Raw genomic sequence first — 13,002 nt, forward strand, 5'->3', positions numbered from 1 at the left:
TCATAGTATCAAAACAGTCCATAATTCACTTTATGGCAAAATTATAGTTTTGCCCCTAATATTTCAACTTCTTTACAATTTAGTCCCCATATCATAAAAATGCAAATTCATGAAATTGAGTAAAATTCTACCATAGAAGAATATCACTAGTGTCTCTAGCATCCCACACATTTCATTTATTTGACATTTTAACCACAAATTTTTCACATTTATCAATTTAGCCCTTAATTGTCAATTTCACAAAAATTCACTTAACAAAAAGTGTTTAACTATCAACAAGGACTCATATTCTTCCATTGAACTTCAAAGCCCTATTATACTCATCAATGGAAAATATCAAACTATTCAATGGTTTTGCAAAATAGTCCCCTCATTAGATAGATTCAGCAACAACGATCCCGAAAATATAAAAATAATTAAAAACGGGACTAGAAATGCCTACCATGCATTAGCTGAAAGTTGGAAGCTTCTTCCATGGCTTCTCAAGCCTTCATATTCGGCTGGTAAAAAGAGAATGAAAAAGATGACACTTTATTATTATTCATTTTATTATTATTTTTAACCAATTTACAATATTAACCTTTATACACTTTATTTATTACACCAAATGCCAAGCCATCATATCCCACTATCTCTTTAATAGGCTAATTACCAAATAAGGACTTTTACTTTTAAGTTCTATATCTATTTAATACCTTTAGGTTATAGAACACAACTTTTGCACTTTACACAATTTAGTCCTTTTTGTTTAATTAACTATCGAAACGATAATTTTTCAACGAAACTTTAATACTATCTTATTGCCACTACGTAAATATTTATAAAAATATTTACGACTCGGTTTATAGAAACAAGGTCCCGATACCTCATTTTCTAAACCCACTTGACCTTAGGGTCATACCACTTGAACTTAATAAATCGCTTATAAAACAAAAATCACAATATCAAAAACATTTTTAAAATCACAATTAACTTGTAAATATTAAATATAATATTTACCAACCTACCCGTTCGGATTTGGTGGCTCCAAAACCACTGTTCCGATCAACCCTAAAAAAAACGGGCTGTTACAACATATATTTTTTTGGTTATTTTTAAATTATTGAACAAAAATTGACTTATTTCCATAACGTTGTATTTGATTTTTTTAATAAATATTTTTTATTTTTAATATATTATTAATTTATTCTTTTTATTTTTTATGAAAGTGATTAAATAATTGAATCTAATTGATATGATCTTTGATCCGTTTTTACAACATAAATGTCATTTCTTTTGATCACTATGTAATTGTAATATATTAATATGATTAATAATGTAAATATAAATTAATCTCTTGTGATTTATTGACCACATGTTCAATTTTTTTAAAAATAACTCGAGATCAAATCATTGTTGAATTAAAAACAAATTATAATTTAATAATTGCTAACCATTTAAAGAATTAATTGAGGACTTTTAAATAATTATGTGAATTTTTTAAAATAATAACACTATTAAATTCAATTCTATTACAATATTATTTTTTTAATTATACGAATACTAAGTGAATTTTTTTATTTTAAAATCACACATTAATAAATTCAAAAAAATTAACCGTATTAAGAAACCAACTTAAATAACAAAATTCAGTCAGTAAATAAAAAAAGCACCAATTCATTAAAATGTAAGTAAATAAAAAATAATTATATTAATATTTAAAATAAAAAAAGGAACATACTCTTCCACCTCAATCCCCTCCCTCTCCCTTCGACCAAAGGCTATGATTTAACTTTTTCTTTGCTAACCAAAAATTGAGAAGAAAGTATGGGTTTGCTTCTAAACCCTAAAACAACCCAATCGAATTTTACAAGTCTAATAAAGCCTTTGACCAAAAATTAAGTTTTCAATCAATCGAATTACTGATTAGGAGTTTTTTTTCTTAAAATATCACCAGACCAACTGTATTAGGAAAATTGGAAAAAAAATAATTTTTTATATTTAAAATAAATTATATTATTTTAAGATATTTTTTTTTATTTTTAAAAAAATAATAAATAAATTGTATACAGTGGGATTTGAACTCACAATCTTGGGTGAATTACCCAAAAATGCTGATTTTTAACCGTAATTATCGGATTAGGCTAATTTTTTTTGTGAAATTTACCGAATAAGGTGGATTTTGGAGAGAGCCGGACGCGTTTTCAGTGGATATAATAAGAAAATGCTTCTAATTAAACATGCTCTTAATTATGGCTAGATGATTAAATGTTAGTATTTTTATCCTTGAGTTTCGGGTTCGATTCCTCTCTTAGACATATTTGTATTTTTTTATGTTACTTCAAGCTTTTTAAATTTTTAATTATTTTTTAACGTATTAATTATTTGGTTAGATAATTAGATAGTTGATCATTGAGTCTTAGGTTCGATTCTTTTCTTACTTACATTTGTATTTTGTATTTTTTATGTTGCTTCATCAAGTTAATATGTTTAAAATATTAATCAAAAAAATTGATGAAGAAACTTGAAATATTGAGACTCAAGGAAAACTGTTAAAAATAAAACCCCAACTAGTTATATAGAGCTATCTATCTCACCAACCAATCTAGAAGGTTAAGAGTGGGTTTGGATGGACGGTGGAGTGTGATACATTTAATTTATTTTTTATTTTACGTTATAATATCTAATTTCACCGCCACTATTATTTTTACACTAATTATAGATAAATGAACCGTCTATCCAAATCTTTCCTAATTGCCTTTTGTTTGTGGAGAAAGGAGGTGGTTATTTAGCCGTTGTTTCATGTCACACTTATATTTTCCAACCTTTAACAGCTGATGAACTTTTCATTAATATGGAGCTCCGATAAAAGGTCATTACCTCCTTTCTTTAACATCTGTCAAAATCTCAGCCCTTCAAATGGTAAAGTTTGTCAAACTTTATTAATGTATTTTTTTATATATTTTGTCTAAGTTTGACAACAATACCTTCTATTGGAGCTCCAATAGAAGGAGTAGTCTTTGACCTCTTTCTCTCCTTATGTAGGCTCCACTAACCCACTAATTATAAGCCATCTGGTTAGAGTTGAAATCAACAATCTTTTATAAACAAAAAAAATATCAACAGCACCTATAGGATTAAGATGATGGATAACTTATGATGAAAGAAAAAATATTAAGAGAGATATAACAACTTAAAATTTGATATATATATATATTTATTTATTTATTAAAATTAATTATAAAATGTAGAGCATAATTATTTTTACTTTTTTTTTAAACAAAAATAAAAACAAATCTCAAATTTTGATTTATGGGCCAAAGACGTTCACCCTATGTCCTTAATTATGATAACGAAAGACAAACAGTTGGAAATATGGGATTTGGGAACCCTAATTATATATATTTAAAAGTATTTTTAAGTATTTTATAAAAAAAAAAAGTAGATTTTATAATAATAATATATAATGAGATTTATTGAGTGATTTTATCTCATATCTTATTAATCGGAATATTCGAGTATTTATACATATTATTACTATTCACAACATCTGTCCACTGTTCATGACTTGATCCCACTATTCCTAGGACTGATGTTCTGAGTGGACTTCAGGCATGCAGGACACGTGTTTCACTCTGGGCTGCTCGCCAAACCACGCAGGCTCCCTCTATGATCTCCTTGAGTATATGCAAACTGAGACCGTGACCTTCCCTTGGTTTGTGTGAGCTCTCCTTACGAGTTGGTCACCCCTTGGTTTGTGTGAGCTCTCCTTGTGGGTTGGGTCAGCGTGCTACCCTCACTGTCCTTTCGCGGTTAGCCTGATACTCAATCGTTTGGTGGGGCCTATCCAAGTCGCAGGTAGGTGACCCGAATCCAATATGGGATTTGGGCTAGTGATCACTGATGCATAACAAGATCAATGTTAAAAAAAAATTATTATAGGGATCTCTATACTACGAGTTAAATTGCAATTTGTTCTTTTTTTAAAAAAAATATTTGTAGATTAGATTAAAGAGCAAATCGTTTATTCCTATTAAAATTTACATCCATTTCTACTGTTAAAAACTAACGTAGCTAATGGAATAACTAAACAATTAAATGTAGCATGCTATTGCTACATGTACCTCATGTTGATATATAAGGACCAATTTTTAATAGTAGAAATGGTTGAAATTTTTAATAGTGTATGTTTATTTTTTAATTTAACATTCATGAATTAATTTATCCATTTTATAATTAGAGAAAAAAATTAATTTCACTCTTAATGTAAGAATTTCCACGATATTTTTTTTTCTCCCATTAAGAATGATTAATGATAAAATTGAAAATGATAATACTCCTAAAATTTTAATTAACAAATATTAAAAATACAATGTAATGAAAGTGAAAAACACCGAAATGACAGTCAGACAACTTTAAATAATGATTAAAACATATAACTAGTGTAAAAAAGAGTAGGTGGGAGGATTAAATAATGATTAAAGTATCCTAATCCAAATTCCAAATTTATTTGAGCCGACTTATATGTTTACTCTCATCATCCAATTAATAACTGCTTTGGGGCAATATTTTATAAGCTTAAATAGGGAAAGATCCAACCCCGCCATTTAAGCAAGGTATGTTTAGTCTCATAATCCACGTACGTGATTAAAGAGGTTGAATGAATCTAAAAGTTTTATTTTACAACGGCTTAAATTAAATAATTAAATTTAATTAATATATTGTTAATTAATATCGTTTTAAATTTGTCCAAACCTAACAAATACAAATTTGCTCATATTTCGTCAAGATAAGCTCTTCAAAAATTAAGGAAAAAAAGTCGTAAAAAACATAAGACCTGAGCCAATTATATAAGGTGTTGACATAGACCAAGTTTATCCTAACATTTTTAAGGTTGTATTAAATGGGTTTATTCCAACTCTTTTTTTAGAGGTCGAACCTAATTAGCTCTTTGTTAACCTTTCAATAAAGGTCAGCTTATGTTGACTTATGCCAATGTTTTTTCAAAAGTGCCGCGGCATCTATACCAATTGTACTAAAAATGATCTTTTTGGAATCGTCGAGAGAAGCACTTTGACACCTATGCCAACCTTTTTTACATCGTCTTAACTCTTAAGTCAAAAAAAATATAACAGTAGAGCTATTTTATTATACCATAAAAATAATCACCTAATTATTAGTATATTTCTATTTTGATTACTTAAATTTAAAAAAAATTATTTTAATAACTAATGTTTTTGAAATTTAAGAGTAAAAAAATTAAATTATTAAAAATAGAAATATAAAAAATTAATTTTCAAATTTTCGAAATATTTTAACCTAAATCAAATCACTTAGCTCCATGTCTTTTTAGATGTCATGTAGGGTGCAGGTTGAAAAACATAAACCACGATCAACTCAAAGTGGGTCCCGCCACCTTTGTTTCTTTCTTCTTCTTGAAACAGAATGCCACCTTATGCATGGATACGTAGTTTTTCTTTCTTCAATTACGTTCACATTTTGACTCATGACCTCATTATTGAATTTAAAATATTAAATTTTTAGACTTTAAATTTAATCATTTCAATTAAAACTTCATTTTAATAAATATATTTATTACAGATTTTTCTCCCGGCATGAAAAAAAGTTAAATTGTCATCACATATTTTATTTTTTAAAAATTATTTCTTAATTAACAAGTACTAAATTCGAGCATATAAACAACACTTGTTAGATAAAATGGTATAATGCACAACATAAGATACTTATTACAATTCTTAATGTCAAATTTTGTCAAAATACATTGTTTCGTGTAATTCTTGTGAACACTCAAATTTAATTAAATTAAACCGATTGAATAGAGAAATAAATAATTTATTTAATTTAATATTTATTATCAAATTGCTTGATATTTAAACAACTAAAAATTAATTGAACTGATAAAAGTCACTAAAGTTTCAAAGAAATCAATTATATTTTTAAGATTTAAAAAATATGTCATATGTGTCTTATATAATATATTAAAACTATTTTTTTCTCATAATATATTTATTTTTAATACATTTATTAATTAAATGGGGAAAAGAAAGAACACCCCATCCCCTCCCACTCCCTTCCACCGTACCTTTCCATCTTTAATTGTGTATAAATAAATATAATATTTATACATTGGGTTAAATTGTCAACGTGTGCATGTCAATAGAAGATTATCTCTCCACGTGCCAAAGTTGCGCTATTTCACAGTAGTATCATGCTTGAGTATCACATTTGGTGTTGTGGGATTAATTAACGCTTGAATATAAATGTAAAGCAAAAGGAGACTCTAAAATTTCAATTTATTTATATTATTTAATCATCGAGTACAACGATAAGGTATATTATATTTTAAGAAGAAATACGATTTAAATCTTAAAAATAATATTATTGAAAGAAACAATCTCAAATTTCAAACATAAATTTGAACAAATTATAATTATTATAATAAAAAGCGACACATTTCCACAAGACTCATTTATTCGATACTAAAACATTATACCCAACATAATCCAGGTGAGCTCTGCAACAAACATGAAAGTAATGTTAGCGAGTAGTAAATATAAAGTAACTCAAAATTCATTTGGTTAAGCAACATAGGGGATAAAAAGTTTTGAGATATTTGAATTTCATAGTATTTTTTTTCCCATTAAGGTAAAAACACCTATGACTTATCTAGGTAAAAAAGCCCATGCTTTCTCTCCGAAATGATACATGAAGACACAAATTAAGGTAAAAAAAAATAGAAGTAAAAAATTCAAAATAATGATAATACTCTTTAAAATTTTAGGGCAAAAAAAAGACCATGAAAGGTTTAAAACGCCCATAATTTCTTTCCGAATTGATCCAGCTTGACCTTCAGGGTCGACAATGAAGTCTGAACGGCCTCTATTCCATATCCAAACAATTGCAAATATCAACCCAACCGTTAAAACCAGAAGCAAAACCAAAACCCCAAGTGTTCCCTTTCCCTTAAACTTGAACCTCTCCGTGTAGGTAACATCCCAGGTTGGAAATGAGTCATTGTTTGAACCCATGACAAAATGCTTTCACGAACCTACTGCTTAAAACTAAGAGAATAAGATGGGACTCGATGAGAGTGGTTTTGACGCAGGGAAAGGGAGGATCTGAGGGTAGGATTTTATAAGAGGATGGGGTCGTATTTTGACTCAAGAAGGGGTTCCACACTAATATTCGGGATGCCCCCGTCAAAATGTTAGGTAAATTGCCCTCCCAGTTTGCTTTGCTCCTCGTGGCCATCAGTCGAATAAAGTATACATCATTATTTTCATTTAAATTTATATTAAATAAAAATAAAAAATAAGCAAAACTAATTTTTTTATATATTTTTTTAACAATTTCATTAGAAGTTTTGACCATAACTATTCATTTTGACACAATAATTAAAACTAAGTCCCTTCTCAGCCCAAAAATAAGACGATAATGCACTTTAATGCATTCGAGCCTACATCCTTCTAAATTAGCAACAATGTCCATGCCAATTGAATTAAAGACTCAATTGACAAAACTAAATTTTTATATTAAATTAAAAGGAAAAAATCTTTTTTAACAAAATTAAGTCAACAAAATAATTTGGGTTAACATACGAAATTGTCACCGTACTATTATTGAATATTGAAATTTGTTTGGAGAATATGATTCAATTTGTAACACAAATTTTATGTGATTGAATTTTATCACTAACTTTAGAATGATACTAAAATTTACCATTAATCTTGATTTACAATTCAATTTTATTAAATAATATTAATTTTCATGGTTGGAAAATAAAATTTGACAAAAAATATTATTTTAAACATTTTATTTTAATCGTTAATAATAAATTAATTTACAAAATATTATGGTAAATTTATCTTTAACTTAAAAAGGCTATAACAAACTTCAATCGAAATGAAATATTAAGTTGTAGAAATGAACAGTTGGGTTTAATTTAAGTATAAGATGTTGACACCATTTTTTTTGATGGAAACGGGGTCGACTTAGATTTTGAAAATAAAACGAAAAATGGGAGTCGCCACCAATCTTTTTTGATGAGGTGTGATCGGGTCACCTCGTAAAACGGTTGTTTTTAATAAACGATTTAGATTTTATTAAAACAACAATTTTGGTCTACGAAATTCAGAAAAATGAGTTCGGGAGTCGGTTATGCACGAGGAAGGATTAGCACCCTCGATACGCCCAAAATTGGTACCTAGTTGATTAATTAGTGTCTTAGTGTCGAAAATTGAAAACTCAAAAAGAATTTAAAATACAATCCCTCCTTATATTGTTATTTTAAAATTACTCAAATAAATCAAAATGGAAAATGCTTCCTTATCTCGAAGTAACAAGATGTCACGTCCAATAAGTTAGGATACAACACATCGTATTTTCGAGAGTAAGCTTGCCTTTAGTTTTTGTTTAAACCTCATTTATTTTAATTTTAAAAAGGATATTCGATTACTTAGAATCAACGAGAAAAATCGAAGCTCAATAAATTAGGGCACGATTTCTCGAATTTTCTAAATACGGAATATTGCCTTTTCTTTCGAAAAATCCTCATATCGAGAAAACCACGTGTCATATCCAATGCGTTAGGACACAACATATTGAAATCCCGATAATGAGTTTTTATTTATGTTTTTATTAAAGAGCATTCTCGAGTATTTAGATTCAACAGAAAATTAGAACCCAGCACGTTAGGGCCCAATTCTCTCGAAGATCCCAAGTATCGAGTATTGCTTTTATTTCCAAAATTTTCCTTTTTTACGAATTTGGGTAAAAATTGATGTGAGGGAAGAACAATTACGATAATGCGAGCAAAAATAATACGAGCAAAAATAACAAAAATAAATATATAAAAAAAATCAATTATATACAATAACAAGTAAATAAACAAATAAAAAAACGAAAACATTTTTTTTAAAATAATAATGGACACATAAATAAATAAATAAACATAAAGTAAAACAATAATAATAAATAAATGAATAAAATTATAAACATTTTAAAAATGTATGTATGAATTTTAAAAAATTTAAAATACAAAAAAAACTATATAGGTATATATATAATGAAAATATGTATGTCTATACGTATATATATGTGTATGTATAAGAATTATAAAATATAAAAACATAATTACATATATATAAAGAACAATGCGCATGTGTGTATATATATTACATAAAGACAAAAAAAGACATAAATATGTATATTATAAAAAAAAATAACGTAAGTGTGTACATACATTTTTAAGTATATGAATTAAAATATGTAAATATATAAGTATATATATATGCATGTAGAAAATACGAAAAGAAAAATATATATTTAAAATAAATAAAGAATATGTACATGTATATAAATTATAAAAAGAATATGTATGTGCATATATAATGACTTAAATCAAATAATACAAATAAAAAGAAAGATATTAGGTAAATAATAAATATATATATAACTTAAAATAAATAATAGAGGAACTCCCCTTTTCTAAAAAAAAATAATTAAATGAACTAAAGGATGAAATTAAAATCAAATCAAAATCCAGGGTCCAAACTGTAAATATATGAAATATGTGGTAAAGGGACTGAAATAAAAGGCGCCAAGGACATGGGGGACCTTTAGGGAGATATTCCCCATCCCAAAACGCAGTGAGAGTCTGCGCATGGTCCAAGGACCAGATTGAAACAGACGCCATATTTGCAGCCCAAGTCTAAAAGAAATAAAGAGTTATATTGCACCTCCACGCAAGATGGAGGGACTAAATGCATAAATTACCCATTTAGAGAAATCATGCGCGCATGAACCAGGTCAAAAAAGCTGTCTGTTCCTTCCCCAATGCCATTTCCTTTTATTACATATATTAGAATTCAAAACAGTTTATATGTATAAAAATGGATAATATATTAGTGATTATTTTAAAAGATATATTGAAACGAATAATATGTAACATAATTTCAAATGAAATAAATTGACTAAACGAATGATATATTTATATGAAAATAATAAATGAAAATAACGCATATACAAAGACCAAAGTAATTAACATAAATAAAATATGTAATAAAATCCTCAAAAGAAAACCAAGCTATATACGAATAATTTTAAAGAAAATATATACAATAAATTTAGAAAATATTTACATAAAATAATATGAAAGCAACAATGTACATAGAATAGAGTTAATCATAAATTATATGCCTAATAACATAGATATGAGAACATTTCAATGTAATAACATACAAGAAAAAATGGCTTAATTAGACAGTAGTGCAAGGGAGGGGGGACTAAACGCGCAAATTATCCATTTAGAGAAATCATGCGCGCATGAACCAAGTCAAAAAAGCTGTCTGTTCCTTCCCCAATGCCATTTCCTTTTATTAACCATTAAAACCCCTTTTTTTTTTAAACGTTTTAACCTTTAAAAAAAAAAAGAAACCCAAAAATGTTTTATGAAATTCCTTATTCTCCCTTACTATCCCTTTTGTCTTCCAGCCGAAGAGGCCACCAATGGTTCACCCAACCGCCGCCGTGACTCCGGTGAGTCTCCCTCTCTCTCAAACGGCGCCGTTTAACTGCTAATGTAAACCAAAGTATTTTTTTACTTCACTTTTTCAGACTTTCTAAAAAACTGAGGGAGCCTCAATTTTTTTTTACACCCTCCCCTACATTTGGCCTAGGGCTTCTCTAAGCCACCGTCGCGCCGCCGCCGCCGTGGCCAACGGCCGACAGCGAAAAAATGGTTTTTTTTTTAGCCTTCCCTTCGCAGGGTACTCGAAGGTTGGCCTCTCTCAACCCATGGGACCGAAAAAGGTCTTTAGTCCCCCAACTTTCGGCTCCGACGATGGCGAAGAGAGCACCGACGCCGGGCTTGCAAGGCGACGAGGTACGCTTCTTCTCTCCCTCTCTTTTTATCTCAATATTTAGTATAAAAACGAAGATAAAAGAAATAAAAATAAAATAAGTACCAGAACCGAAAAAGGTTTTTCCTTTTTGAAATTTTCTCTGTTTTTCTTGCTTTTCTATTTAGATGTTCGTAAAGAGAAGCCCCTTACAAGGAAGAGATTTTCGGCCTTTATAGCCGATCTACACAACTTTTAATTTCTATTTCTTTGTCTTTTTGCTATTTGTTTCTTCTGTTGTTGCGTGCCTTTTGTTGGTTTTGCAGGTACCCGTGGCCGACAGTGGTGGCAGAGGCGTGCGAGTGGAGGCGTGGGCTGGAGGCGTGGCAGACGAGGAGGCCACGTAAGGCATGCGGCAGGTAGCTAGGGTTTGCTGCTGAAAATTTTTTTAAGTTTTGTGGGTTAGGGTTTTCCTAATTTTGGGCCAGATTTTGGGCTTGGGATTTTATTTTGGATTTTATTATTTCAGTTATTTTGTTGGTGTGGGCCCGGGCAAAAATGGGCTTTTACAGCTGCCCCTCTTTGCTTATTTTCGTGTAACGAGAATAGAGCAAAGACATCAAAAGGGCCAATTTTGCCCGGTCTTGTCGAGTCTTGATTTCTTGGTACTCATCTTCTTCAAGTAGCCTTATTCCAGTCTGCTACGTCTTGTTGCTTCGATCCACTCTACTGCAACTTCAGATACGCCTTGTAGCTTCAATCTACTCTGCTACGACTCCATGGGGATGAGATTTGTGTTTTTAGTCTGCTCCACTACTACTTAGGGAGATAAGATCTGTAATCTTCACTCTATTCCACTATTGAATGCAGGGAGGTAAAATCTGCCATTTTCGATCTGCTTCGCTGCCAAATACAGGAAGGCAAGATCTACAATCTTCAATCTATTCCACTGCCAGATACAGGGAGATAGAGTTATCGGCTTCAATGTACTCCACTGTAGTCATGGAGGTAAAATCTGCCATCTTCGATCTGCTTCGCTGCCAAATACAGGAAGGCAAGATCTGCAATCTTCAATCTATTCCACTGCCAGATACAGGGAGATAGAGTTATCGGCTTCAATGTACTCCACTGTAGTCAGGGAGGTAAAATCTGCCATCTTCGATCTTCAATCTATTCCACTGCCAAATACAGGAAGATAGAGTCATCGGCTTCAATGTACTCCACTGTAGTCACATGAAGGTAAAATCTGCCATCTTTGATCTGCTTCGCTGCCAAATACAGGGAGATAGAGTTATCGGCTTCAATGTACTCCATTGTAGTCAGGGAGGTAAAATCTGCCATCTTCGATCTTCAATCTATTCCAATGCCAAATACAGGGAGATAGAGTTATCGGCTTCAATGTACTCCATTGTAGTCAGGGAGGTAAAATCTGCCATCTTCGATCTGCTTCGCTGCCAAATACAGGAAGGCAAGATCTGCAATCTTCAATCTACTTCGCCACCAGTATGGGAAGACAAGATTTGTATCTTGGATCCACTTCCTATCAATATAGGAAGATAGGACCTGCTATCTTCGATCTACTTCACGCCAATACATGAAGACAAGATCTGCTTTCTGCGATCTACTTCGCCACCAATATGGGAAGACAAGATCTGTATTTTCGATCCACTTCCTACCAATATAGGAAGACAGGATCTGCTACCTTCGATCTACTTCACGCCAATACATGAAGACAAGATCTGCTTTCTGCGATCTACTTCGCCACCAATATAGGAAGACAATATCTGCATCTTCGATCCACTTTCTACCAATATAGGAAAATAGGATCTGCTACCTTCGATCTACTTCACGCCAATACATGAAGACAAGATCTGCTTTCTGCGATCTACTTCGCCACCAATATGGGAAGACAAGATCTGCATCTTCGATCCACTTCCTACCAATATAGGAAAATAGGATCTGCTACCTTCGATCTACTTCACGCCAATACATGAAGACAAGATCTGCTTTCTGCGATCTACTTCGCAACCAATATGGGAAGGCAAGATCTGCATCTTCGATCCATTTCCTACCAATATAGGAAGATAGGATCAGCTATCTTCGATCTACTTCACGCCAATACATGAAGACAAGATCTGCTTTCTTCGATCTACTTCGCCACCAA

Source organism: Gossypium hirsutum, chromosome A02, assembly GCF_007990345.1.
Source record: "Gossypium hirsutum isolate 1008001.06 chromosome A02, Gossypium_hirsutum_v2.1, whole genome shotgun sequence".
NCBI classification, from domain to species: Eukaryota; Viridiplantae; Streptophyta; class Magnoliopsida; order Malvales; family Malvaceae; genus Gossypium; species Gossypium hirsutum.